Here is a 24431-nt window from a genome sequence, read left to right as displayed (position 1 = left end):
TGCCCAGCACAAAAGTGCAGACACCCACCGGACCCTCAGTCTCAGCTTTCGGATGTTTTTGCCACTCTAAGGACCCGCAGGCCCGCTGGGCCTTCGGGCAGGACAGAGAGCCCCGGGATCCGACGTGGAGAGCTGCGTGTACGTACGTCCCCATCAGGAGGCGGTCCCCACCTCCGCGGCTCTCCCCTCGCGGGGAGCGGCAGCCCCAGCCGGCAGCCGCAGGGCCTCAGGGAAGACACCAGGCTGGGCCCCCCGCGGCACAGCGGGGGCACGTCCCCCGCACTCGACTTAGGGAAGGCTGCTGGAGACTGCTGCGGCCACCCTGCTGCCGGGTTTCTGGAGGGCTTCCTGGAAGCAGCCTCCACACCAAGCCCTTGGAAGGCCCAGGCGACGGAGGAGCCGGTCAGGCAGGGGCCGAGGACGGTGAGAGGCCGGGCGGGAAGGAGCATGTCAGGCAGGGGCAGAGGACGGTGACAGGCCGGGCGGGGAGGAGCCGGTCAGGCGGGGGCCCAGGACAGTGACGGGCCTGGCCGGGGAGGAGTGCGTCAGGCAGGGGCAGAGGAGACGGGCTGGGTAAGGGGTAGGGTGACAGTTAGGGCACAATTCACAATCGCAAAGACGTGGAAGCGACCCGAGTGCCCATCCATCCAGGAGTGCATTAATAAAATGTGGCGCGTGGACACCACGGAGTGCCATTCGGCTGTGAGGAGCAGCGGTGAGAGGGCGCCTCTCGTGTTCTCCTGGCCAGAGCTGGAACCCGTTCCAGTAAGCCAGGTATCCCAAGAATGGACACACGAGCACCACGTGAGCGCGCTCACCAGCAAATTGGTACGAACGGATGGACACCTAAGTGGACGGAGAGGAATCACCTTCATCGGGTGGGTGTCGGGCGGGTGGGGGGAGGCGATGGGCATCCACATCCATTAGGAATGGGGTGGGTGCGCACCGACTGGGGGATGGGCGCACTTGAAGCTCTGACCCCAGGGGGGAGGCTTGGAGAGGGCAACTGTACCCGACCTTAACACTGGTACCCCCACAATACGCTGGAACAACATGAGAGGTATATGAATGAGAACACAGGGGGGAGGGGTGCACGGGCAACACATGTCACCTGAATACTTGTACTCCCATCATCTGCTTGAAAAGAGAGAGAAAAGAAAATGCAATCATAGAGGTAAGAGACACTTTTTAAAAATCATGAATCCGAAGAGAAAAGTAAAAGGAGGCCTGTGGAGCAGGTCTGGGTGTGACTCCGGATCCCCCAACATCAGGTGCCACCACCAAAGATTCCTGCGTGGAGCCCATAGAACCCCCAAAAGCAACGGGACGAGTTCTGGTCACATACTCCCTCAAAATGACATCCTGGCCTTCTTCTGGAACTCCCTCCCCTCTCAGACTCTCAAGGTTTTCTCCAGCGTGTCTGTTCCCACAGAGCAGACCTTTGGTCTGAGACCTGACAGTGCAGATGCCACGCATGCTGCCGCGTGGCGGCGGTGTCGCGGCTTGGGACAAGAGGAGGCCCCACGGTGCGGGCTGAGGCGCCAGGCAGCGCGGCGGGCGCTGAGGGTTGGGGTCACCCCCACCCCGGGCCGCCGCCGCGCTCCCAGAAAGGGGACAGAACAAGAGGCAAAAAAAAAAAAAAAAAAAAAGAAGCAGCCTGTGGCCCCCGGTATTCCCAGGCAGTCTCCCATCCAAGTACTGACCGGGCCCGACCCTGCTTAGCTTCCGAGACCAGACGAGATCGGGGGCGTTCAGGGTGGTGTGGCCCTAGACGGCGGCGGAGGGCGCCCCTGCCCCGCTCAAGAAGCCGAGCCTCTCTGCGCTTTCCCGCCGCCGCCGCCGCCGCCGCCGCCGCCGCCGCCGCCGCCGCCTCCCGCCCCAGGCCCCGCGCCGGGCCGGGCCTGTTGAGTTCGCCGGCCGGGTCCCGTGGGCTCCCAGGGACGGGGGTGATGGGCGGGGCGGGGCGGGGGGCTGTCTCTCTATACACACACACACACACTCACACTCACTCACACTCACACAAGATGCGCCTCCACGGCTGGACTCGCCAAGGTGGAGCCCTCCCAGCCCCCCTCGTCTCCTCGCCCGGCCTCCTTCACCTACCCGCTGCCCACCCCCAGCGCGTCGCCGCCGCTGACGCTGACTGCGCACGCGCGCGCCCTTTGACCCCAGCCAGGGGCCGCCCTCCCCCACAACCCCTTTCAGCTGTGCCCCCCCTCGCCCTGTGGGTGGGCTGCCGCCTATTCCCCCGGGCCAGGGCTGGGGCACAGCGCAAGGGGGAGGGGAGCCAGTGTATGGGGCGTCTCTCTCTGGGGATGTGTCCCATGGGTGGGGTGGGGTGGCGTGGTTTGTGGGGCGCTGAAGAAATCAGTCCCCTCCATCTCCTACCTCTGGAAAACGCCCAAGCCCGTGGAGAACCGCCGGCACCGCTTCGTGGGGGCCGGGACCCTCCTCTGTGTCCTCCTGTGGCCCGGTCCAAGGGGCCTGGGCCTGGCCGGGGCTGCATTGGACCCCGACCACCCTGGCGTGTGGACTCGCTAAAAATCGGCCATTAGATATTGGATTCCAGCTTCATTGAGGTCATTTCACTAATGAGTGCACCGGAAAGAGTTTCCTAATCCATCTGTGAGGGTGGCAACTGAAAGAGAATTTGAAAGCTGACAGAATAGGCGAGGGAAGGCATAGGAGATTTCCACACCCAGCAAGGAAGCCTTTCCCGAAATGGAAGAAAGAAACGAGCAAACAGAGACACCGGTAGCCCGCCCGGAAAAGAGTCTGCCCCCGAGAGAAAGCACCCTGACCAGGTTCACCCGTGGGTGGGTGGCGAGCTAGCGGCGTTCAGAAGAGCGAGGCCCGCAGTCTGTGCGGAAGACACCTGCACTCGGGTGTGTGTGGCGGCCCGATTCACAAGCAGCTCTAGATGTTAAACCAAGGAGAAGCCAGGGAGTTCCCAAGGCCCCAGGTGTCCTCAGCCCACGACTGGCTGCTGTGGGAATGCGAAGCCCGGCTCCTTGTCTCAGAGCGGGGTTCCCAGGAGGATCAGGCTGAAGCTGGGACTTGGCCTCAAAGTGTCCCCTCGCATGGCCACCCCCTTCCCCTTCCTGCTCCTCTACTCCTGGTGCCCCTCCATCCAGGGGCCAGACCTTAAAGAGTCACCGCAAGAGAATCCTGGTCCCAAAGGAGCCTTCTGGGGGACCGGTGCTGAGAGAGGTTGTGGGCATGGCCCGCTGGGGCTCTGCCCGACCCAGGGCTGAGAGATGCCACCTCCCAGCTCTGGGTCCCTGCAGGAAGTGTTGGCAAGCACAGGGCCAGTCCCCCAAAGGCCCAGGTGCAGGGAGCCCAGGCCAAGCAGCCTGTGGAAGAAGCCACTTGCCGTGCCACCCCGGGAACAGGACTGCAGGCCCCGGCCCTTCCCACCTCCTCCTCCTCCTCCTCCTCCCCCCCCCCGCGCCCCCCCCCCCCGGACATGGCACAGGGCTCAGAGACACCTCAGACTCTTGCTACCCAAGGTGCGAAGGGCATCAGTTGCTCCTCCAACCCCCCCCCCCGCCCAGCAGACCACGTTGTCCAGCCAGCCCCCGGGCCTCCCTGGGGTGCCCAGCACAAAAGTGCAGACACCCACCGGACCCTCAGTCTCAGCTTTCGGATGTTTTTGCCACTCTAAGGACCCGCAGGCCCGCTGGGCCTTCGGGCAGGACAGAGAGCCCCGGGATCCGACGTGGAGAGCTGCGTGTACGTACGTCCCCATCAGGAGGCGGTCCCCACCTCCGCGGCTCTCCCCTCGCGGGGAGCGGCAGCCCCAGCCGGCAGCCGCAGGGCCTCAGGGAAGACACCAGGCTGGGCCCCCCGCGGCACAGCGGGGGCACGTCCCCCGCACTCGACTTAGGGAAGGCTGCTGGAGACTGCTGCGGCCACCCTGCTGCCGGGTTTCTGGAGGGCTTCCTGGAAGCAGCCTCCACACCAAGCCCTTGGAAGGCCCAGGCGACGGAGGAGCCGGTCAGGCAGGGGCCGAGGACGGTGAGAGGCCGGGCGGGAAGGAGCATGTCAGGCAGGGGCAGAGGACGGTGACAGGCCGGGCGGGGAGGAGCCGGTCAGGCGGGGGCCCAGGACAGTGACGGGCCTGGCCGGGGAGGAGTGCGTCAGGCAGGGGCAGAGGAGACGGGCTGGGTAAGGGGTAGGGTGACAGTTAGGGCACAATTCACAATCGCAAAGACGTGGAAGCGACCCGAGTGCCCATCCATCCAGGAGTGCATTAATAAAATGTGGCGCGTGGACACCACGGAGTGCCATTCGGCTGTGAGGAGCAGCGGTGAGAGGGCGCCTCTCGTGTTCTCCTGGCCAGAGCTGGAACCCGTTCCAGTAAGCCAGGTATCCCAAGAATGGACACACGAGCACCACGTGAGCGCGCTCACCAGCAAATTGGTACGAACGGATGGACACCTAAGTGGACGGAGAGGAATCACCTTCATCGGGTGGGTGTCGGGCGGGTGGGGGGAGGCGATGGGCATCCACATCCATTAGGAATGGGGTGGGTGCGCACCGACTGGGGGATGGGCGCACTTGAAGCTCTGACCCCAGGGGGGAGGCTTGGAGAGGGCAACTGTACCCGACCTTAACACTGGTACCCCCACAATACGCTGGAACAACATGAGAGGTATATGAATGAGAACACAGGGGGGAGGGGTGCACGGGCAACACATGTCACCTGAATACTTGTACTCCCATCATCTGCTTGAAAAGAGAGAGAAAAGAAAATGCAATCATAGAGGTAAGAGACACTTTTTAAAAATCATGAATCCGAAGAGAAAAGTAAAAGGAGGCCTGTGGAGCAGGTCTGGGTGTGACTCCGGATCCCCCAACATCAGGTGCCACCACCAAAGATTCCTGCGTGGAGCCCATAGAACCCCCAAAAGCAACGGGACGAGTTCTGGTCACATACTCCCTCAAAATGACATCCTGGCCTTCTTCTGGAACTCCCTCCCCTCTCAGACTCTCAAGGTTTTCTCCAGCGTGTCTGTTCCCACAGAGCAGACCTTTGGTCTGAGACCTGACAGTGCAGATGCCACGCATGCTGCCGCGTGGCGGCGGTGTCGCGGCTTGGGACAAGAGGAGGCCCCACGGTGCGGGCTGAGGCGCCAGGCAGCGCGGCGGGCGCTGAGGGTTGGGGTCACCCCCACCCCGGGCCGCCGCCGCGCTCCCAGAAAGGGGACAGAACAAGAGGCAAAAAAAAAAAAAAAAAAAAAGAAGCAGCCTGTGGCCCCCGGTATTCCCAGGCAGTCTCCCATCCAAGTACTGACCGGGCCCGACCCTGCTTAGCTTCCGAGACCAGACGAGATCGGGGGCGTTCAGGGTGGTGTGGCCCTAGACGGCGGCGGAGGGCGCCCCTGCCCCGCTCAAGAAGCCGAGCCTCTCTGCGCTTTCCCGCCGCCGCCGCCGCCGCCGCCGCCGCCGCCGCCGCCGCCGCCTCCCGCCCCAGGCCCCGCGCCGGGCCGGGCCTGTTGAGTTCGCCGGCCGGGTCCCGTGGGCTCCCAGGGACGGGGGTGATGGGCGGGGCGGGGCGGGGGGCTGTCTCTCTATACACACACACACACACTCACACTCACTCACACTCACACAAGATGCGCCTCCACGGCTGGACTCGCCAAGGTGGAGCCCTCCCAGCCCCCCTCGTCTCCTCGCCCGGCCTCCTTCACCTACCCGCTGCCCACCCCCAGCGCGTCGCCGCCGCTGACGCTGACTGCGCACGCGCGCGCCCTTTGACCCCAGCCAGGGGCCGCCCTCCCCCACAACCCCTTTCAGCTGTGCCCCCCCTCGCCCTGTGGGTGGGCTGCCGCCTATTCCCCCGGGCCAGGGCTGGGGCACAGCGCAAGGGGGAGGGGAGCCAGTGTATGGGGCGTCTCTCTCTGGGGATGTGTCCCATGGGTGGGGTGGGGTGGCGTGGTTTGTGGGGCGCTGAAGAAATCAGTCCCCTCCATCTCCTACCTCTGGAAAACGCCCAAGCCCGTGGAGAACCGCCGGCACCGCTTCGTGGGGGCCGGGACCCTCCTCTGTGTCCTCCTGTGGCCCGGTCCAAGGGGCCTGGGCCTGGCCGGGGCTGCATTGGACCCCGACCACCCTGGCGTGTGGACTCGCTAAAAATCGGCCATTAGATATTGGATTCCAGCTTCATTGAGGTCATTTCACTAATGAGTGCACCGGAAAGAGTTTCCTAATCCATCTGTGAGGGTGGCAACTGAAAGAGAATTTGAAAGCTGACAGAATAGGCGAGGGAAGGCATAGGAGATTTCCACACCCAGCAAGGAAGCCTTTCCCGAAATGGAAGAAAGAAACGAGCAAACAGAGACACCGGTAGCCCGCCCGGAAAAGAGTCTGCCCCCGAGAGAAAGCACCCTGACCAGGTTCACCCGTGGGTGGGTGGCGAGCTAGCGGCGTTCAGAAGAGCGAGGCCCGCAGTCTGTGCGGAAGACACCTGCACTCGGGTGTGTGTGGCGGCCCGATTCACAAGCAGCTCTAGATGTTAAACCAAGGAGAAGCCAGGGAGTTCCCAAGGCCCCAGGTGTCCTCAGCCCACGACTGGCTGCTGTGGGAATGCGAAGCCCGGCTCCTTGTCTCAGAGCGGGGTTCCCAGGAGGATCAGGCTGAAGCTGGGACTTGGCCTCAAAGTGTCCCCTCGCATGGCCACCCCCTTCCCCTTCCTGCTCCTCTACTCCTGGTGCCCCTCCATCCAGGGGCCAGACCTTAAAGAGTCACCGCAAGAGAATCCTGGTCCCAAAGGAGCCTTCTGGGGGACCGGTGCTGAGAGAGGTTGTGGGCATGGCCCGCTGGGGCTCTGCCCGACCCAGGGCTGAGAGATGCCACCTCCCAGCTCTGGGTCCCTGCAGGAAGTGTTGGCAAGCACAGGGCCAGTCCCCCAAAGGCCCAGGTGCAGGGAGCCCAGGCCAAGCAGCCTGTGGAAGAAGCCACTTGCCGTGCCACCCCGGGAACAGGACTGCAGGCCCCGGCCCTTCCCACCTCCTCCTCCTCCTCCTCCTCCCCCCCCCCGCGCCCCCCCCCGGACATGGCACAGGGCTCAGAGACACCTCAGACTCTTGCTACCCAAGGTGCGAAGGGCATCAGTTGCTCCTCCAAACCCCCCCCCGCCCAGCAGACCACGTTGTCCAGCCAGCCCCCGGGCCTCCCTGGGGTGCCCAGCACAAAAGTGCAGACACCCACCGGACCCTCAGTCTCAGCTTTCGGATGTTTTTGCCACTCTAAGGACCCGCAGGCCCGCTGGGCCTTCGGGCAGGACAGAGAGCCCCGGGATCCGACGTGGAGAGCTGCGTGTACGTACGTCCCCATCAGGAGGCGGTCCCCACCTCCGCGGCTCTCCCCTCGCGGGGAGCGGCAGCCCCAGCCGGCAGCCGCAGGGCATCAGGGAAGACACCAGGCTGGGCCCCCCGCGGCACAGCGGGGGCACGTCCCCCGCACTCGACTTAGGGAAGGCTGCTGGAGACTGCTGCGGCCACCCTGCTGCCGGGTTTCTGGAGGGCTTCCTGGAAGCAGCCTCCACACCAAGCCCTTGGAAGGCCCAGGCGACGGAGGAGCCGGTCAGGCAGGGGCCGAGGACGGTGAGAGGCCGGGCGGGAAGGAGCATGTCAGGCAGGGGCAGAGGACGGTGACAGGCCGGGCGGGGAGGAGCCGGTCAGGCGGGGGCCCAGGACAGTGACGGGCCTGGCCGGGGAGGAGTGCGTCAGGCAGGGGCAGAGGAGACGGGCTGGGTAAGGGGTAGGGTGACAGTTAGGGCACAATTCACAATCGCAAAGACGTGGAAGCGACCCGAGTGCCCATCCATCCAGGAGTGCATTAATAAAATGTGGCGCGTGGACACCACGGAGTGCCATTCGGCTGTGAGGAGCAGCGGTGAGAGGGCGCCTCTCGTGTTCTCCTGGCCAGAGCTGGAACCCGTTCCAGTAAGCCAGGTATCCCAAGAATGGACACACGAGCACCACGTGAGCGCGCTCACCAGCAAATTGGTACGAACGGATGGACACCTAAGTGGACGGAGAGGAATCACCTTCATCGGGTGGGTGTCGGGCGGGTGGGGGGAGGCGATGGGCATCCACATCCATTAGGAATGGGGTGGGTGCGCACCGACTGGGGGATGGGCGCACTTGAAGCTCTGACCCCAGGGGGGAGGCTTGGAGAGGGCAACTGTACCCGACCTTAACACTGGTACCCCCACAATACGCTGGAACAACATGAGAGGTATATGAATGAGAACACAGAGGGGAGGGGTGCACGGGCAACACATGTCACCTGAATACTTGTACTCCCATCATCTGCTTGAAAAGAGAGAGAAAAGAAAATGCAATCATAGAGGTAAGAGACACTTTTTAAAAATCATGAATCCGAAGAGAAAAGTAAAAGGAGGCCTGTGGAGCAGGTCTGGGTGTGACTCCGGATCCCCCAACATCAGGTGCCACCACCAAAGATTCCTGCGTGGAGCCCATAGAACCCCCAAAAGCAACGGGACGAGTTCTGGTCACATACTCCCTCAAAATGACATCCTGGCCTTCTTCTGGAACTCCCTCCCCTCTCAGACTCTCAAGGTTTTCTCCAGCGTGTCTGTTCCCACAGAGCAGACCTTTGGTCTGAGACCTGACAGTGCAGATGCCACGCATGCTGCCGCGTGGCGGCGGTGTCGCGGCTTGGGACAAGAGGAGGCCCCACGGTGCGGGCTGAGGCGCCAGGCAGCGCGGCGGGCGCTGAGGGTTGGGGTCACCCCCACCCCGGGCCGCCGCCGCGCTCCCAGAAAGGGGACAGAACAAGAGGCAAAAAAAAAAAAAAAAAAAAAGAAGCAGCCTGTGGCCCCCGGTATTCCCAGGCAGTCTCCCATCCAAGTACTGACCGGGCCCGACCCTGCTTAGCTTCCGAGACCAGACGAGATCGGGGGCGTTCAGGGTGGTGTGGCCCTAGACGGCGGCGGAGGGCGCCCCTGCCCCGCTCAAGAAGCCGAGCCTCTCTGCGCTTTCCCGCCGCCGCCGCCGCCGCCGCCGCCGCCGCCGCCGCCGCCGCCTCCCGCCCCAGGCCCCGCGCCGGGCCGGGCCTGTTGAGTTCGCCGGCCGGGTCCCGTGGGCTCCCAGGGACGGGGGTGATGGGCGGGGCGGGGCGGGGGGCTGTCTCTCTATACACACACACACACACTCACACTCACTCACACTCACACAAGATGCGCCTCCACGGCTGGACTCGCCAAGGTGGAGCCCTCCCAGCCCCCCTCGTCTCCTCGCCCGGCCTCCTTCACCTACCCGCTGCCCACCCCCAGCGCGTCGCCGCCGCTGACGCTGACTGCGCACGCGCGCGCCCTTTGACCCCAGCCAGGGGCCGCCCTCCCCCACAACCCCTTTCAGCTGTGCCCCCCCTCGCCCTGTGGGTGGGCTGCCGCCTATTCCCCCGGGCCAGGGCTGGGGCACAGCGCAAGGGGGAGGGGAGCCAGTGTATGGGGCGTCTCTCTCTGGGGATGTGTCCCATGGGTGGGGTGGGGTGGCGTGGTTTGTGGGGCGCTGAAGAAATCAGTCCCCTCCATCTCCTACCTCTGGAAAACGCCCAAGCCCGTGGAGAACCGCCGGCACCGCTTCGTGGGGGCCGGGACCCTCCTCTGTGTCCTCCTGTGGCCCGGTCCAAGGGGCCTGGGCCTGGCCGGGGCTGCATTGGACCCCGACCACCCTGGCGTGTGGACTCGCTAAAAATCGGCCATTAGATATTGGATTCCAGCTTCATTGAGGTCATTTCACTAATGAGTGCACCGGAAAGAGTTTCCTAATCCATCTGTGAGGGTGGCAACTGAAAGAGAATTTGAAAGCTGACAGAATAGGCGAGGGAAGGCATAGGAGATTTCCACACCCAGCAAGGAAGCCTTTCCCGAAATGGAAGAAAGAAACGAGCAAACAGAGACACCGGTAGCCCGCCCGGAAAAGAGTCTGCCCCCGAGAGAAAGCACCCTGACCAGGTTCACCCGTGGGTGGGTGGCGAGCTAGCGGCGTTCAGAAGAGCGAGGCCCGCAGTCTGTGCGGAAGACACCTGCACTCGGGTGTGTGTGGCGGCCCGATTCACAAGCAGCTCTAGATGTTAAACCAAGGAGAAGCCAGGGAGTTCCCAAGGCCCCAGGTGTCCTCAGCCCACGACTGGCTGCTGTGGGAATGCGAAGCCCGGCTCCTTGTCTCAGAGCGGGGTTCCCAGGAGGATCAGGCTGAAGCTGGGACTTGGCCTCAAAGTGTCCCCTCGCATGGCCACCCCCTTCCCCTTCCTGCTCCTCTACTCCTGGTGCCCCTCCATCCAGGGGCCAGACCTTAAAGAGTCACCGCAAGAGAATCCTGGTCCCAAAGGAGCCTTCTGGGGGACCGGTGCTGAGAGAGGTTGTGGGCATGGCCCGCTGGGGCTCTGCCCGACCCAGGGCTGAGAGATGCCACCTCCCAGCTCTGGGTCCCTGCAGGAAGTGTTGGCAAGCACAGGGCCAGTCCCCCAAAGGCCCAGGTGCAGGGAGCCCAGGCCAAGCAGCCTGTGGAAGAAGCCACTTGCCGTGCCACCCCGGGAACAGGACTGCAGGCCCCGGCCCTTCCCACCTCCTCCTCCTCCTCCTCCTCCCCCCCCCCGCGCCCCCCCCCGGACATGGCACAGGGCTCAGAGACACCTCAGACTCTTGCTACCCAAGGTGCGAAGGGCATCAGTTGCTCCTCCAAACCCCCCCCCGCCCAGCAGACCACGTTGTCCAGCCAGCCCCCGGGCCTCCCTGGGGTGCCCAGCACAAAAGTGCAGACACCCACCGGACCCTCAGTCTCAGCTTTCGGATGTTTTTGCCACTCTAAGGACCCGCAGGCCCGCTGGGCCTTCGGGCAGGACAGAGAGCCCCGGGATCCGACGTGGAGAGCTGCGTGTACGTACGTCCCCATCAGGAGGCGGTCCCCACCTCCGCGGCTCTCCCCTCGCGGGGAGCGGCAGCCCCAGCCGGCAGCCGCAGGGCATCAGGGAAGACACCAGGCTGGGCCCCCCGCGGCACAGCGGGGGCACGTCCCCCGCACTCGACTTAGGGAAGGCTGCTGGAGACTGCTGCGGCCACCCTGCTGCCGGGTTTCTGGAGGGCTTCCTGGAAGCAGCCTCCACACCAAGCCCTTGGAAGGCCCAGGCGACGGAGGAGCCGGTCAGGCAGGGGCCGAGGACGGTGAGAGGCCGGGCGGGAAGGAGCATGTCAGGCAGGGGCAGAGGACGGTGACAGGCCGGGCGGGGAGGAGCCGGTCAGGCGGGGGCCCAGGACAGTGACGGGCCTGGCCGGGGAGGAGTGCGTCAGGCAGGGGCAGAGGAGACGGGCTGGGTAAGGGGTAGGGTGACAGTTAGGGCACAATTCACAATCGCAAAGACGTGGAAGCGACCCGAGTGCCCATCCATCCAGGAGTGCATTAATAAAATGTGGCGCGTGGACACCACGGAGTGCCATTCGGCTGTGAGGAGCAGCGGTGAGAGGGCGCCTCTCGTGTTCTCCTGGCCAGAGCTGGAACCCGTTCCAGTAAGCCAGGTATCCCAAGAATGGACACACGAGCACCACGTGAGCGCGCTCACCAGCAAATTGGTACGAACGGATGGACACCTAAGTGGACGGAGAGGAATCACCTTCATCGGGTGGGTGTCGGGCGGGTGGGGGGAGGCGATGGGCATCCACATCCATTAGGAATGGGGTGGGTGCGCACCGACTGGGGGATGGGCGCACTTGAAGCTCTGACCCCAGGGGGGAGGCTTGGAGAGGGCAACTGTACCCGACCTTAACACTGGTACCCCCACAATACGCTGGAACAACATGAGAGGTATATGAATGAGAACACAGAGGGGAGGGGTGCACGGGCAACACATGTCACCTGAATACTTGTACTCCCATCATCTGCTTGAAAAGAGAGAGAAAAGAAAATGCAATCATAGAGGTAAGAGACACTTTTTAAAAATCATGAATCCGAAGAGAAAAGTAAAAGGAGGCCTGTGGAGCAGGTCTGGGTGTGACTCCGGATCCCCCAACATCAGGTGCCACCACCAAAGATTCCTGCGGGGAGCCCATAGAACCCCCAAAAGCAACGGGACGAGTTCTGGTCACATACTCCCTCAAAATGACATCCTGGCCTTCTTCTGGAACTCCCTCCCCTCTCAGACTCTCAAGGTTTTCTCCAGCGTGTCTGTTCCCACAGAGCAGACCTTTGGTCTGAGACCTGACAGTGCAGATGCCACGCATGCTGCCGCGTGGCGGCGGTGTCGCGGCTTGGGACAAGAGGAGGCCCCACGGTGCGGGCTGAGGCGCCAGGCAGCGCGGCGGGCGCTGAGGGTTGGGGTCACCCCCACCCCGGGCCGCCGCCGCGCTCCCAGAAAGGGGACAGAACAAGAGGCAAAAAAAAAAAAAAAAAAAAAAGAAGCAGCCTGTGGCCCCCGGTATTCCCAGGCAGTCTCCCATCCAAGTACTGACCGGGCCCGACCCTGCTTAGCTTCCGAGACCAGACGAGATCGGGGGCGTTCAGGGTGGTGTGGCCCTAGACGGCGGCGGAGGGCGCCCCTGCCCCGCTCAAGAAGCCGAGCCTCTCTGCGCTTTCCCGCCGCCGCCGCCGCCGCCGCCGCCGCCGCCGCCGCCGCCGCCGCCTCCCGCCCCAGGCCCCGCGCCGGGCCGGGCCTGTTGAGTTCGCCGGCCGGGTCCCGTGGGCTCCCAGGGACGGGGGTGATGGGCGGGGCGGGGCGGGGGGCTGTCTCTCTATACACACACACACACACTCACACTCACTCACACTCACACAAGATGCGCCTCCACGGCTGGACTCGCCAAGGTGGAGCCCTCCCAGCCCCCCTCGTCTCCTCGCCCGGCCTCCTTCACCTACCCGCTGCCCACCCCCAGCGCGTCGCCGCCGCTGACGCTGACTGCGCACGCGCGCGCCCTTTGACCCCAGCCAGGGGCCGCCCTCCCCCACAACCCCTTTCAGCTGTGCCCCCCCTCGCCCTGTGGGTGGGCTGCCGCCTATTCCCCCGGGCCAGGGCTGGGGCACAGCGCAAGGGGGAGGGGAGCCAGTGTATGGGGCGTCTCTCTCTGGGGATGTGTCCCATGGGTGGGGTGGGGTGGCGTGGTTTGTGGGGCGCTGAAGAAATCAGTCCCCTCCATCTCCTACCTCTGGAAAACGCCCAAGCCCGTGGAGAACCGCCGGCACCGCTTCGTGGGGGCCGGGACCCTCCTCTGTGTCCTCCTGTGGCCCGGTCCAAGGGGCCTGGGCCTGGCCGGGGCTGCATTGGACCCCGACCACCCTGGCGTGTGGACTCGCTAAAAATCGGCCATTAGATATTGGATTCCAGCTTCATTGAGGTCATTTCACTAATGAGTGCACCGGAAAGAGTTTCCTAATCCATCTGTGAGGGTGGCAACTGAAAGAGAATTTGAAAGCTGACAGAATAGGCGAGGGAAGGCATAGGAGATTTCCACACCCAGCAAGGAAGCCTTTCCCGAAATGGAAGAAAGAAACGAGCAAACAGAGACACCGGTAGCCCGCCCGGAAAAGAGTCTGCCCCCGAGAGAAAGCACCCTGACCAGGTTCACCCGTGGGTGGGTGGCGAGCTAGCGGCGTTCAGAAGAGCGAGGCCCGCAGTCTGTGCGGAAGACACCTGCACTCGGGTGTGTGTGGCGGCCCGATTCACAAGCAGCTCTAGATGTTAAACCAAGGAGAAGCCAGGGAGTTCCCAAGGCCCCAGGTGTCCTCAGCCCACGACTGGCTGCTGTGGGAATGCGAAGCCCGGCTCCTTGTCTCAGAGCGGGGTTCCCAGGAGGATCAGGCTGAAGCTGGGACTTGGCCTCAAAGTGTCCCCTCGCATGGCCACCCCCTTCCCCTTCCTGCTCCTCTACTCCTGGTGCCCCTCCATCCAGGGGCCAGACCTTAAAGAGTCACCGCAAGAGAATCCTGGTCCCAAAGGAGCCTTCTGGGGGACCGGTGCTGAGAGAGGTTGTGGGCATGGCCCGCTGGGGCTCTGCCCGACCCAGGGCTGAGAGATGCCACCTCCCAGCTCTGGGTCCCTGCAGGAAGTGTTGGCAAGCACAGGGCCAGTCCCCCAAAGGCCCAGGTGCAGGGAGCCCAGGCCAAGCAGCCTGTGGAAGAAGCCACTTGCCGTGCCACCCCGGGAACAGGACTGCAGGCCCCGGCCCTTCCCACCTCCTCCTCCTCCTCCTCCTCCCCCCCCCGCGCCCCCCCCGGACATGGCACAGGGCTCAGAGACACCTCAGACTCTTGCTACCCAAGGTGCGAAGGGCATCAGTTGCTCCTCCAAACCCCCCCCCGCCCAGCAGACCACGTTGTCCAGCCAGCCCCCGGGCCTCCCTGGGGTGCCCAGCACAAAAGTGCAGACACCCACCGGACCCTCAGTCTCAGCTTTCGGATGTTTTTGCCACTCTAAGGACCCGCAGGCCCGCTGGGCCTTCGGGCAGGACAGAGAGCCCCGGGATCCGACGTGGAGAGCTGCGTGTACGTACGTCCCCATCAGGAGGCGGTCCCCACCTCCGCGGCTCTCCCCTCGCGGGGAGCGGCAGCCCCAGCCGGCAGCCGCAGGGCATCAGGGAAGACACCAGGCTGGGCCCCCCGCGGCACAGCGGGGGCACGTCCCCCGCACTCGACTTAGGGAAGGCTGCTGGAGACTGCTGCGGCCACCCTGCTGCCGGGTTTCTGGAGGGCTTCCTGGAAGCAGCCTCCACACCAAGCCCTTGGAAGGCCCAGGCGACGGAGGAGCCGGTCAGGCAGGGGCCGAGGACGGTGAGAGGCCGGGCGGGAAGGAGCATGTCAGGCAGGGGCAGAGGACGGTGACAGGCCGGGCGGGGAGGAGCCGGTCAGGCGGGGGCCCAGGACAGTGACGGGCCTGGCCGGGGAGGAGTGCGTCAGGCAGGGGCAGAGGAGACGGGCTGGGTAAGGGGTAGGGTGACAGTTAGGGCACAATTCACAATCGCAAAGACGTGGAAGCGACCCGAGTGCCCATCCATCCAGGAGTGCATTAATAAAATGTGGCGCGTGGACACCACGGAGTGCCATTCGGCTGTGAGGAGCAGCGGTGAGAGGGCGCCTCTCGTGTTCTCCTGGCCAGAGCTGGAACCCGTTCCAGTAAGCCAGGTATCCCAAGAATGGACACACGAGCACCACGTGAGCGCGCTCACCAGCAAATTGGTACGAACGGATGGACACCTAAGTGGACGGAGAGGAATCACCTTCATCGGGTGGGTGTCGGGCGGGTGGGGGGAGGCGATGGGCATCCACATCCATTAGGAATGGGGTGGGTGCGCACCGACTGGGGGATGGGCGCACTTGAAGCTCTGACCCCAGGGGGGAGGCTTGGAGAGGGCAACTGTACCCGACCTTAACACTGGTACCCCCACAATACGCTGGAACAACATGAGAGGTATATGAATGAGAACACAGAGGGGAGGGGTGCACGGGCAACACATGTCACCTGAATACTTGTACTCCCATCATCTGCTTGAAAAGAGAGAGAAAAGAAAATGCAATCATAGAGGTAAGAGACACTTTTTAAAAATCATGAATCCGAAGAGAAAAGTAAAAGGAGGCCTGTGGAGCAGGTCTGGGTGTGACTCCGGATCCCCCAACATCAGGTGCCACCACCAAAGATTCCTGCGGGGAGCCCATAGAACCCCCAAAAGCAACGGGACGAGTTCTGGTCACATACTCCCTCAAAATGACATCCTGGCCTTCTTCTGGAACTCCCTCCCCTCTCAGACTCTCAAGGTTTTCTCCAGCGTGTCTGTTCCCACAGAGCAGACCTTTGGTCTGAGACCTGACAGTGCAGATGCCACGCATGCTGCCGCGTGGCGGCGGTGTCGCGGCTTGGGACAAGAGGAGGCCCCACGGTGCGGGCTGAGGCGCCAGGCAGCGCGGCGGGCGCTGAGGGTTGGGGTCACCCCCACCCCGGGCCGCCGCCGCGCTCCCAGAAAGGGGACAGAACAAGAGGCAAAAAAAAAAAAAAAAAAAAAGAAGCAGCCTGTGGCCCCCGGTATTCCCAGGCAGTCTCCCATCCAAGTACTGACCGGGCCCGACCCTGCTTAGCTTCCGAGACCAGACGAGATCGGGGGCGTTCAGGGTGGTGTGGCCCTAGACGGCGGCGGAGGGCGCCCCTGCCCCGCTCAAGAAGCCGAGCCTCTCTGCGCTTTCCCGCCGCCGCCGCCGCCGCCGCCGCCGCCGCCGCCGCCGCCGCCGCCTCCCGCCCCAGGCCCCGCGCCGGGCCGGGCCTGTTGAGTTCGCCGGCCGGGTCCCGTGGGCTCCCAGGGACGGGGGTGATGGGCGGGGCGGGGCGGGGGGCTGTCTCTCTATACACACACACACACACTCACACTCACTCACACTCACACAAGATGCGCCTCCACGGCTGGACTCGCCAAGGTGGAGCCCTCCCAGCCCCCCTCGTCTCCTCGCCCGGCCTCCTTCACCTACCCGCTGCCCACCCCCAGCGCGTCGCCGCCGCTGACGCTGACTGCGCACGCGCGCGCCCTTTGACCCCAGCCAGGGGCCGCCCTCCCCCACAACCCCTTTCAGCTGTGCCCCCCCTCGCCCTGTGGGTGGGCTGCCGCCTATTCCCCCGGGCCAGGGCTGGGGCACAGCGCAAGGGGGAGGGGAGCCAGTGTATGGGGCGTCTCTCTCTGGGGATGTGTCCCATGGGTGGGGTGGGGTGGCGTGGTTTGTGGGGCGCTGAAGAAATCAGTCCCCTCCATCTCCTACCTCTGGAAAACGCCCAAGCCCGTGGAGAACCGCCGGCACCGCTTCGTGGGGGCCGGGACCCTCCTCTGTGTCCTCCTGTGGCCCGGTCCAAGGGGCCTGGGCCTGGCCGGGGCTGCATTGGACCCCGACCACCCTGGCGTGTGGACTCGCTAAAAATCGGCCATTAGATATTGGATTCCAGCTTCATTGAGGTCATTTCACTAATGAGTGCACCGGAAAGAGTTTCCTAATCCATCTGTGAGGGTGGCAACTGAAAGAGAATTTGAAAGCTGACAGAATAGGCGAGGGAAGGCATAGGAGATTTCCACACCCAGCAAGGAAGCCTTTCCCGAAATGGAAGAAAGAAACGAGCAAACAGAGACACCGGTAGCCCGCCCGGAAAAGAGTCTGCCCCCGAGAGAAAGCACCCTGACCAGGTTCACCCGTGGGTGGGTGGCGAGCTAGCGGCGTTCAGAAGAGCGAGGCCCGCAGTCTGTGCGGAAGACACCTGCACTCGGGTGTGTGTGGCGGCCCGATTCACAAGCAGCTCTAGATGTTAAACCAAGGAGAAGCCAGGGAGTTCCCAAGGCCCCAGGTGTCCTCAGCCCACGACTGGCTGCTGTGGGAATGCGAAGCCCGGCTCCTTGTCTCAGAGCGGGGTTCCCAGGAGGATCAGGCTGAAGCTGGGACTTGGCCTCAAAGTGTCCCCTCGCATGGCCACCCCCTTCCCCTTCCTGCTCCTCTACTCCTGGTGCCCCTCCATCCAGGGGCCAGACCTTAAAGAGTCACCGCAAGAGAATCCTGGTCCCAAAGGAGCCTTCTGGGGGACCGGTGCTGAGAGAGGTTGTGGGCATGGCCCGCTGGGGCTCTGCCCGACCCAGGGCTGAGAGATGCCACCTCCCAGCTCTGGGTCCCTGCAGGAAGTGTTGGCAAGCACAGGGCCAGTCCCCCAAAGGCCCAGGTGCAGGGAGCCCAGGCCAAGCAGCCTGTGGAAGAAGCCACTTGCCGTGCCACCCCGGGAACAGGACTGCAGGCCCCGGCCCTTCCCACCTCCTCCTCCTCCTCCTCCTCCCCCCCCCGCGCCCCCCCCGGACATGGCACAGGGCTCAGAGACACCTCAGACTCTTGCTACCCAAGGTGCGAAGGGCATCAGTTGCTCCTCCAAACCCCCCCCCGCCCAGCAGACCACGTTGTCCAGCCAGCCCCCGGGCCTCCCTGGGGTGCCCAGCACAAAAGTGCAGACACCCACCGGACCCTCAGTCTCAGCTTTCGGATGTTTTTGCCACTCTAAGGACCCGCAGGCCCGCTGGGCCTTCGGGCAGGACAGAGAGCCCCGGGATCCGACGTGGAGAGCTGCGTGTACGTACGTCCCCATCAGGAGGCGGTCCCCACCTCCGCGGCTCTCCCCTCGCGGGGAGCGGCAGCCCCAGCCGGCAGCCGCAGGGCATCAGGGAAGACACCAGGCTGGGCCCCCCGCGGCACAGCGGGGGCACGTCCCCCGCACTCGACTTAGGGAAGGCTGCTGGAGACTGCTGCGGCCACCCTGCTGCCGGGTTTCTGGAGGGCTTCCTGGAAGCAGCCTCCACACCAAGCCCTTGGAAGGCCCAGGCGACGGAGGAGCCGGTCAGGCAGGGGCCGAGGACGGTGAGAGGCCGGGCGGGAAGGAGCATGTCAGGCAGGGGCAGAGGACGGTGACAGGCCGGGCGGGGAGGAGCCGGTCAGGCGGGGGCCCAGGACAGTGACGGGCCTGGCCGGGGAGGAGTGCGTCAGGCAGGGGCAGAGGAGACGGGCTGGGTAAGGGGTAGGGTGACAGTTAGGGCACAATTCACAATCGCAAAGACGTGGAAGCGACCCGAGTGCCCATCCATCCAGGAGTGCATTAATAAAATGTGGCGCGTGGACACCACGGAGTGCCATTCGGCTGTGAGGAGCAGCGGTGAGAGGGCGCCTCTCGTGTTCTCCTGGCCAGAGCTGGAACCCGTTCCAGTAAGCCAGGTATCCCAAGAATGGACACACGAGCACCACGTGAGCGCGCTCACCAGCAAATTGGTACGAACGGATGGACACCTAAGTGGACGGAGAGGAATCACCTTCATCGGGTGGGTGTCGGGCGGGTGGGGGGAGGCGATGGGCATCCACATCCATTAGGAATGGGGTGGGTGCGCACCGACTGGGGGATGGGCGCACTTGAAGCTCTGACCCCAGGGGGGAGGCTTGGAGAGGGCAACTGTACCCGACCTTAACACTGGTACCCCCACAATACGCTGGAACAACATGAGAGGTATATGAATGAGAACACAGGGGGGAGGGGTGCACGGGCAACACATGTCACCTGAATACTTGTACTCCCATCATCTGCTTGAAAAGAGAGAGAAAAGAAAATGCAATCATAGAGGTAAGAGACACTTTTTAAAAATCATGAATCCGAAGAGAAAAGTAAAAGGAGGCCTGTGGAGCAGGTCTGGGTGTGACTCCGGATCCCCCAACATCAGGTGCCACCACCAAAGATTCCTGCGTGGAGCCCATAGAACCCCCAAAAGCAACGGGACGAGTTCTGGTCACATACTCCCTCAAAATGACATCCTGGCCTTCTTCTGGAACTCCCTCCCCTCTCAGACTCTCAAGGTTTTCTCCAGCGTGTCTGTTCCCACAGAGCAGACCTTTGGTCTGAGACCTGACAGTGCAGATGCCACGCATGCTGCCGCGTGGCGGCGGTGTCGCGGCTTGGGACAAGAGGAGGCCCCACGGTGCGGGCTGAGGCGCCAGGCAGCGCGGCGGGCGCTGAGGGTTGGGGTCACCCCCACCCCGGGCCGCCGCCGCGCTCCCAGAAAGGGGACAGAACAAGAGGCAAAAAAAAAAAAAAAAAAAAAGAAGCAGCCTGTGGCCCCCGGTATTCCCAGGCAGTCTCCCATCCAAGTACTGACCGGGCCCGACCCTGCTTAGCTTCCGAGACCAGACGAGATCGGGGGCGTTCAGGGTGGTGTGGCCCTAGACGGCGGCGGAGGGCGCCCCTGCCCCGCTCAAGAAGCCGAGCCTCTCTGCGCTTTCCCGCCGCCGCCGCCGCCGCCGCCGCCTCCCGCCCCAGGCCCCGCGCCAGGCCGGGCCTGTTGAGTTCGCCGGCCGGGTCCCGTGGGCTCCCAGGGACGGGGGTGATGGGCGGGGCGGGGCGGGGGGCTGTCTCTCTATACACACACACACACACTCACACTCACTCACACTCACACAAGATGCGCCTCCACGGCTGGACTCGCCAAGGTGGAGCCCTCCCAGCCCCCCTCGTCTCCTCGCCCGGCCTCCTTCACCTACCCGCTGCCCACCCCCAGCGCGTCGCCGCCGCTGACGCTGACTGCGCACGCGCGCGCCCTTTGACCCCAGCCAGGGGCCGCCCTCCCCCACAACCCCTTTCAGCTGTGCCCCCCCTCGCCCTGTGGGTGGGCTGCCGCCTATTCCCCCGGGCCAGGGCTGGGGCACAGCGCAAGGGGGAGGGGAGCCAGTGTATGGGGCGTCTCTCTCTGGGGATGTGTCCCATGGGTGGGGTGGGGTGGCGTGGTTTGTGGGGCGCTGAAGAAATCAGTCCCCTCCATCTCCTACCTCTGGAAAACGCCCAAGCCCGTGGAGAACCGCCGGCACCGCTTCGTGGGGGCCGGGACCCTCCTCTGTGTCCTCCTGTGGCCCGGTCCAAGGGGCCTGGGCCTGGCCGGGGCTGCATTGGACCCCGACCACCCTGGCGTGTGGACTCGCTAAAAATCGGCCATTAGATATTGGATTCCAGCTTCATTGAGGTCATTTCACTAATGAGTGCACCGGAAAGAGTTTCCTAATCCATCTGTGAGGGTGGCAACTGAAAGAGAATTTGAAAGCTGACAGAATAGGCGAGGGAAGGCATAGGAGATTTCCACACCCAGCAAGGAAGCCTTTCCCGAAATGGAAGAAAGAAACGAGCAAACAGAGACACCGGTAGCCCGCCCGGAAAAGAGTCTGCCCCCGAGAGAAAGCACCCTGACCAGGTTCACCCGTGGGTGGGTGGCGAGCTAGCGGCGTTCAGAAGAGCGAGGCCCGCAGTCTGTGCGGAAGACACCTGCACTCGGGTGTGTGTGGCGGCCCGATTCACAAGCAGCTCTAGATGTTAAACCAAGGAGAAGCCAGGGAGTTCCCAAGGCCCCAGGTGTCCTCAGCCCACGACTGGCTGCTGTGGGAATGCGAAGCCCGGCTCCTTGTCTCAGAGCGGGGTTCCCAGGAGGATCAGGCTGAAGCTGGGACTTGGCCTCAAAGTGTCCCCTCGCATGGCCACCCCCTTCCCCTTCCTGCTCCTCTACTCCTGGTGCCCCTCCATCCAGGGGCCAGACCTTAAAGAGTCACCGCAAGAGAATCCTGGTCCCAAAGGAGCCTTCTGGGGGACCGGTGCTGAGAGAGGTTGTGGGCATGGCCCGCTGGGGCTCTGCCCGACCCAGGGCTGAGAGATGCCACCTCCCAGCTCTGGGTCCCTGCAGGAAGTGTTGGCAAGCACAGGGCCAGTCCCCCAAAGGCCCAGGTGCAGGGAGCCCAGGCCAAGCAGCCTGTGGAAGAAGCCACTTGCCGTGCCACCCCGGGAACAGGACTGCAGGCCCCGGCCCTTCCCACCTCCTCCTCCTCCTCCTCCTCCCCCCCCCCGCGCCCCCCCCCCGGACATGGCACAGGGCTCAGAGACACCTCAGACTCTTGCTACCCAAGGTGCGAAGGGCATCAGTTGCTCCTCCAAACCCTCCCCCGCCCAGCAGACCACGTTGTCCAGCCAGCCCCCGGGCCTCCCTGGGGTGCCCAGCACAAAAGTGCAGACACCCACCGGACCCTCAGTCTCAGCTTTCGGATGTTTTTGCCACTCTAAGGACCCGCAGGCCCGCTGGGCCTTCGGGCAGGACAGAGAGCCCCGGGATCCGACGTGGAGAGCTGCGTGTACGTACGTCCCCATCAGGAGGCGGTCCCCACCTCCGCGGCTCTCCCCTCGCGGGGAGCGGCAGCCCCAGCCGGCAGCCGCAGGGCATCAGGGAAGACACCAGGCTGGGCCCCCCGCGGCACAGCGGGGGCACGTCCCCCGCACTCGACTTAGGGAAGGCTGCTGGAGACTGCTGCGGCCACCCTGCTGCCGGGTTTCTGGAGGGCTTCCTGGAAGCAGCCTCCACACCAAGCCCTTGGAAGGCCCAGGCGACGGAGGAGCCGGTCAGGCAGGGGCCGAGGACGGTGAGAGGCCGGGCGGGAAGGAGCATGTCAGGCAGGGGCAGAGGACGGTGACAGGCCGGGCGGGGAGGAGCCGGTCAGGCGGGGGCCCAGGACAGTGACGGGCCTGGCCGGGGAGGAGTGCGTCAGGCAGGGGCAGAGGAGACGGGCTGGGTAAGGGGTAGGGTGACAGTTAGGGCACAATTCACAATCGCAAAGACGTGGAAGCGACCCGAGTGCCCATCCATCCAGGAGTGCATTAATAAAATGTGGCGCGTGGACACCACGGAGTGCCATTCGGCTGTGAGGAGCAGCGGTGAGAGGGCGCCTCTCGTGTTCTCCTGGCCAGAGCTGGAACCCGTTCCAGTAAGCCAGGTATCCCAAGAATGGACACACGAGCACCACGTGAGCGTGCTCACCAGCAAATTGGTACGAACGGATGGACACCTAAGTGGACGGAGAGGAATCACCTTCATCGGGTGGGTGTCGGGCGGGTGGGGGGAGGCGATGGGCATCCACATCCATTAGGAATGGGGTGGGTGCGCACCGACTGGGGGATGGGCGCACTTGAAGCTCTGACCCCAGGGGGGAGGCTTGGAGAGGGCAACTGTACCCGACCTTAACACTGGTACCCCCACAATACGCTGGAACAACATGAGAGGTATATGAATGAGAACACAGGGGGGAGGGGTGCACGGGCAACACATGTCACCTGAATACTTGTACTCCCATCATCTGCTTGAAAAGAGAGAGAAAAGAAAATGCAATCATAGAGGTAAGAGACACTTTTTAAAAATCATGAATCCGAAGAGAAAAGTAAAAGGAGGCCTGTGGAGCAGGTCTGGGTGTGACTCCGGATCCCCCAACATCAGGTGCCACCACCAAAGATTCCTGCGTGGAGCCCATAGAACCCCCAAAAGCAACGGGACGAGTTCTGGTCACATACTCCCTCAAAATGACATCCTGGCCTTCTTCTGGAACTCCCTCCCCTCTCAGACTCTCAAGGTTTTCTCCAGCGTGTCTGTTCCCACAGAGCAGACCTTTGGTCTGAGACCTGACAGTCCAGATGCCACGCATGCTGCCGCGTGGCGGCGGTGTCGCGGCTTGGGACAAGAGGAGGCCCCACGGTGCGGGCTGAGGCGCCAGGCACCGCGGCGGGCGCTGAGGGTTGGGGTCACCCCCACCCCGGGCCGCCGCCGCGCTCCCAGAAAGGGGACAGAACAAGAGGCAAAAAAAAAAAAAAAAAAAAAAGAAGCAGCCTGTGGCCCCCGGTATTCCCAGGCAGTCTCCCATCCAAGTACTGACCGGGCCCGACCCTGCTTAGCTTCCGAGACCAGACGAGATCGGGGGCGTTCAGGGTGGTGTGGCCCTAGACGGCGGCGGAGGGCGCCCCTGCCCCGCTCAAGAAGCCGAGCCTCTCTGCGCTTTCCCGCCGCCGCCGCCGCCGCCTCCCGCCCCAGGCCCCGCGCCGGGCCGGGCCTGTTGAGTTCGCCGGCCGGGTCCCGTGGGCTCCCAGGGACGGGGGTGATGGGCGGGGCGGGGCGGGGGGCTGTCTCTCTATACACACACACACACACTCACACTCACTCACACTCACACAAGATGCGCCTCCACGGCTGGACTCGCCAAGGTGGAGCCCTCCCAGCCCCCCTCGTCTCCTCGCCCGGCCTCCTTCACCTACCCGCTGCCCACCCCCAGCGCGTCGCCGCCGCTGACGCTGACTGCGCACGCGCGCGCCCTTTGACCCCAGCCAGGGGCCGCCCTCCCCCACAACCCCTTTCAGCTGTGCCCCCCCTCGCCCTGTGGGTGGGCTGCCGCCTATTCCCCCGGGCCAGGGCTGGGGCACAGCGCAAGGGGGAGGGGAGCCAGTGTATGGGGCGTCTCTCTCTGGGGATGTGTCCCATGGGTGGGGTGGGGTGGCGTGGTTTGTGGGGCGCTGAAGAAATCAGTCCCCTCCATCTCCTACCTCTGGAAAACGCCCAAGCCCGTGGAGAACCGCCGGCACCGCTTCGTGGGGGCCGGGACCCTCCTCTGTGTCCTCCTGTGGCCCGGTCCAAGGGGCCTGGGCCTGGCCGGGGCTGCATTGGACCCCGACCACCCTGGCGTGTGGACTCGCTAAAAATCGGCCATTAGATATTGGATTCCAGCTTCATTGAGGTCATTTCACTAATGAGTGCACCGGAAAGAGTTTCCTAATCCATCTGTGAGGGTGGCAACTGAAAGAGAATTTGAAAGCTGACAGAATAGGCGAGGGAAGGCATAGGAGATTTCCACACCCAGCAAGGAAGCCTTTCCCGAAATGGAAGAAAGAAACGAGCAAACAGAGACACCGGTAGCCCGCCCGGAAAAGAGTCTGCCCCCGAGAGAAAGCACCCTGACCAGGTTCACCCGTGGGTGGGTGGCGAGCTAGCGGCATTCAGAAGAGCGAGGCCCGCAGTCTGTGCGGAAGACACCTGCACTCGGGTGTGTGTGGCGGCCCGATTCACAAGCAGCTCTAGATGT

At 64.0% G+C, this 24431-nt stretch overlaps 7 pseudogenes; all 7 read right to left on the bottom strand.

Annotated features, from left to right (window-relative positions):
• Positions 1-1654: 1654 nt before the first annotated feature.
• LOC142876065 (uncharacterized) lies at positions 1655-1773 on the bottom strand (annotated as a pseudogene).
• A 3475-nt stretch (positions 1774-5248) lies between these two features.
• Positions 5249-5367, bottom strand: LOC142876064 (uncharacterized; annotated as a pseudogene).
• A 3471-nt stretch (positions 5368-8838) lies between these two features.
• On the bottom strand, positions 8839-8957 carry LOC142876062 (uncharacterized; annotated as a pseudogene).
• A 3472-nt stretch (positions 8958-12429) lies between these two features.
• On the bottom strand, positions 12430-12548 carry LOC142876061 (uncharacterized; annotated as a pseudogene).
• Positions 12549-16020: 3472 nt separating this feature from the next.
• Positions 16021-16139, bottom strand: LOC142876060 (uncharacterized; annotated as a pseudogene).
• Positions 16140-19611: 3472 nt separating this feature from the next.
• On the bottom strand, positions 19612-19730 carry LOC142876059 (uncharacterized; annotated as a pseudogene).
• Positions 19731-23185: 3455 nt separating this feature from the next.
• Positions 23186-23304, bottom strand: LOC142876058 (uncharacterized; annotated as a pseudogene).
• Positions 23305-24431: the final 1127 nt, after the last annotated feature.

Source organism: Microcebus murinus, chromosome 14 (genome assembly GCF_040939455.1).
Source record: "Microcebus murinus isolate Inina chromosome 14, M.murinus_Inina_mat1.0, whole genome shotgun sequence".
NCBI lineage: Eukaryota > Metazoa > Chordata > Mammalia > Primates > Cheirogaleidae > Microcebus > Microcebus murinus.
This window is presented reverse-complemented; position numbering and strand designations above follow the sequence as displayed.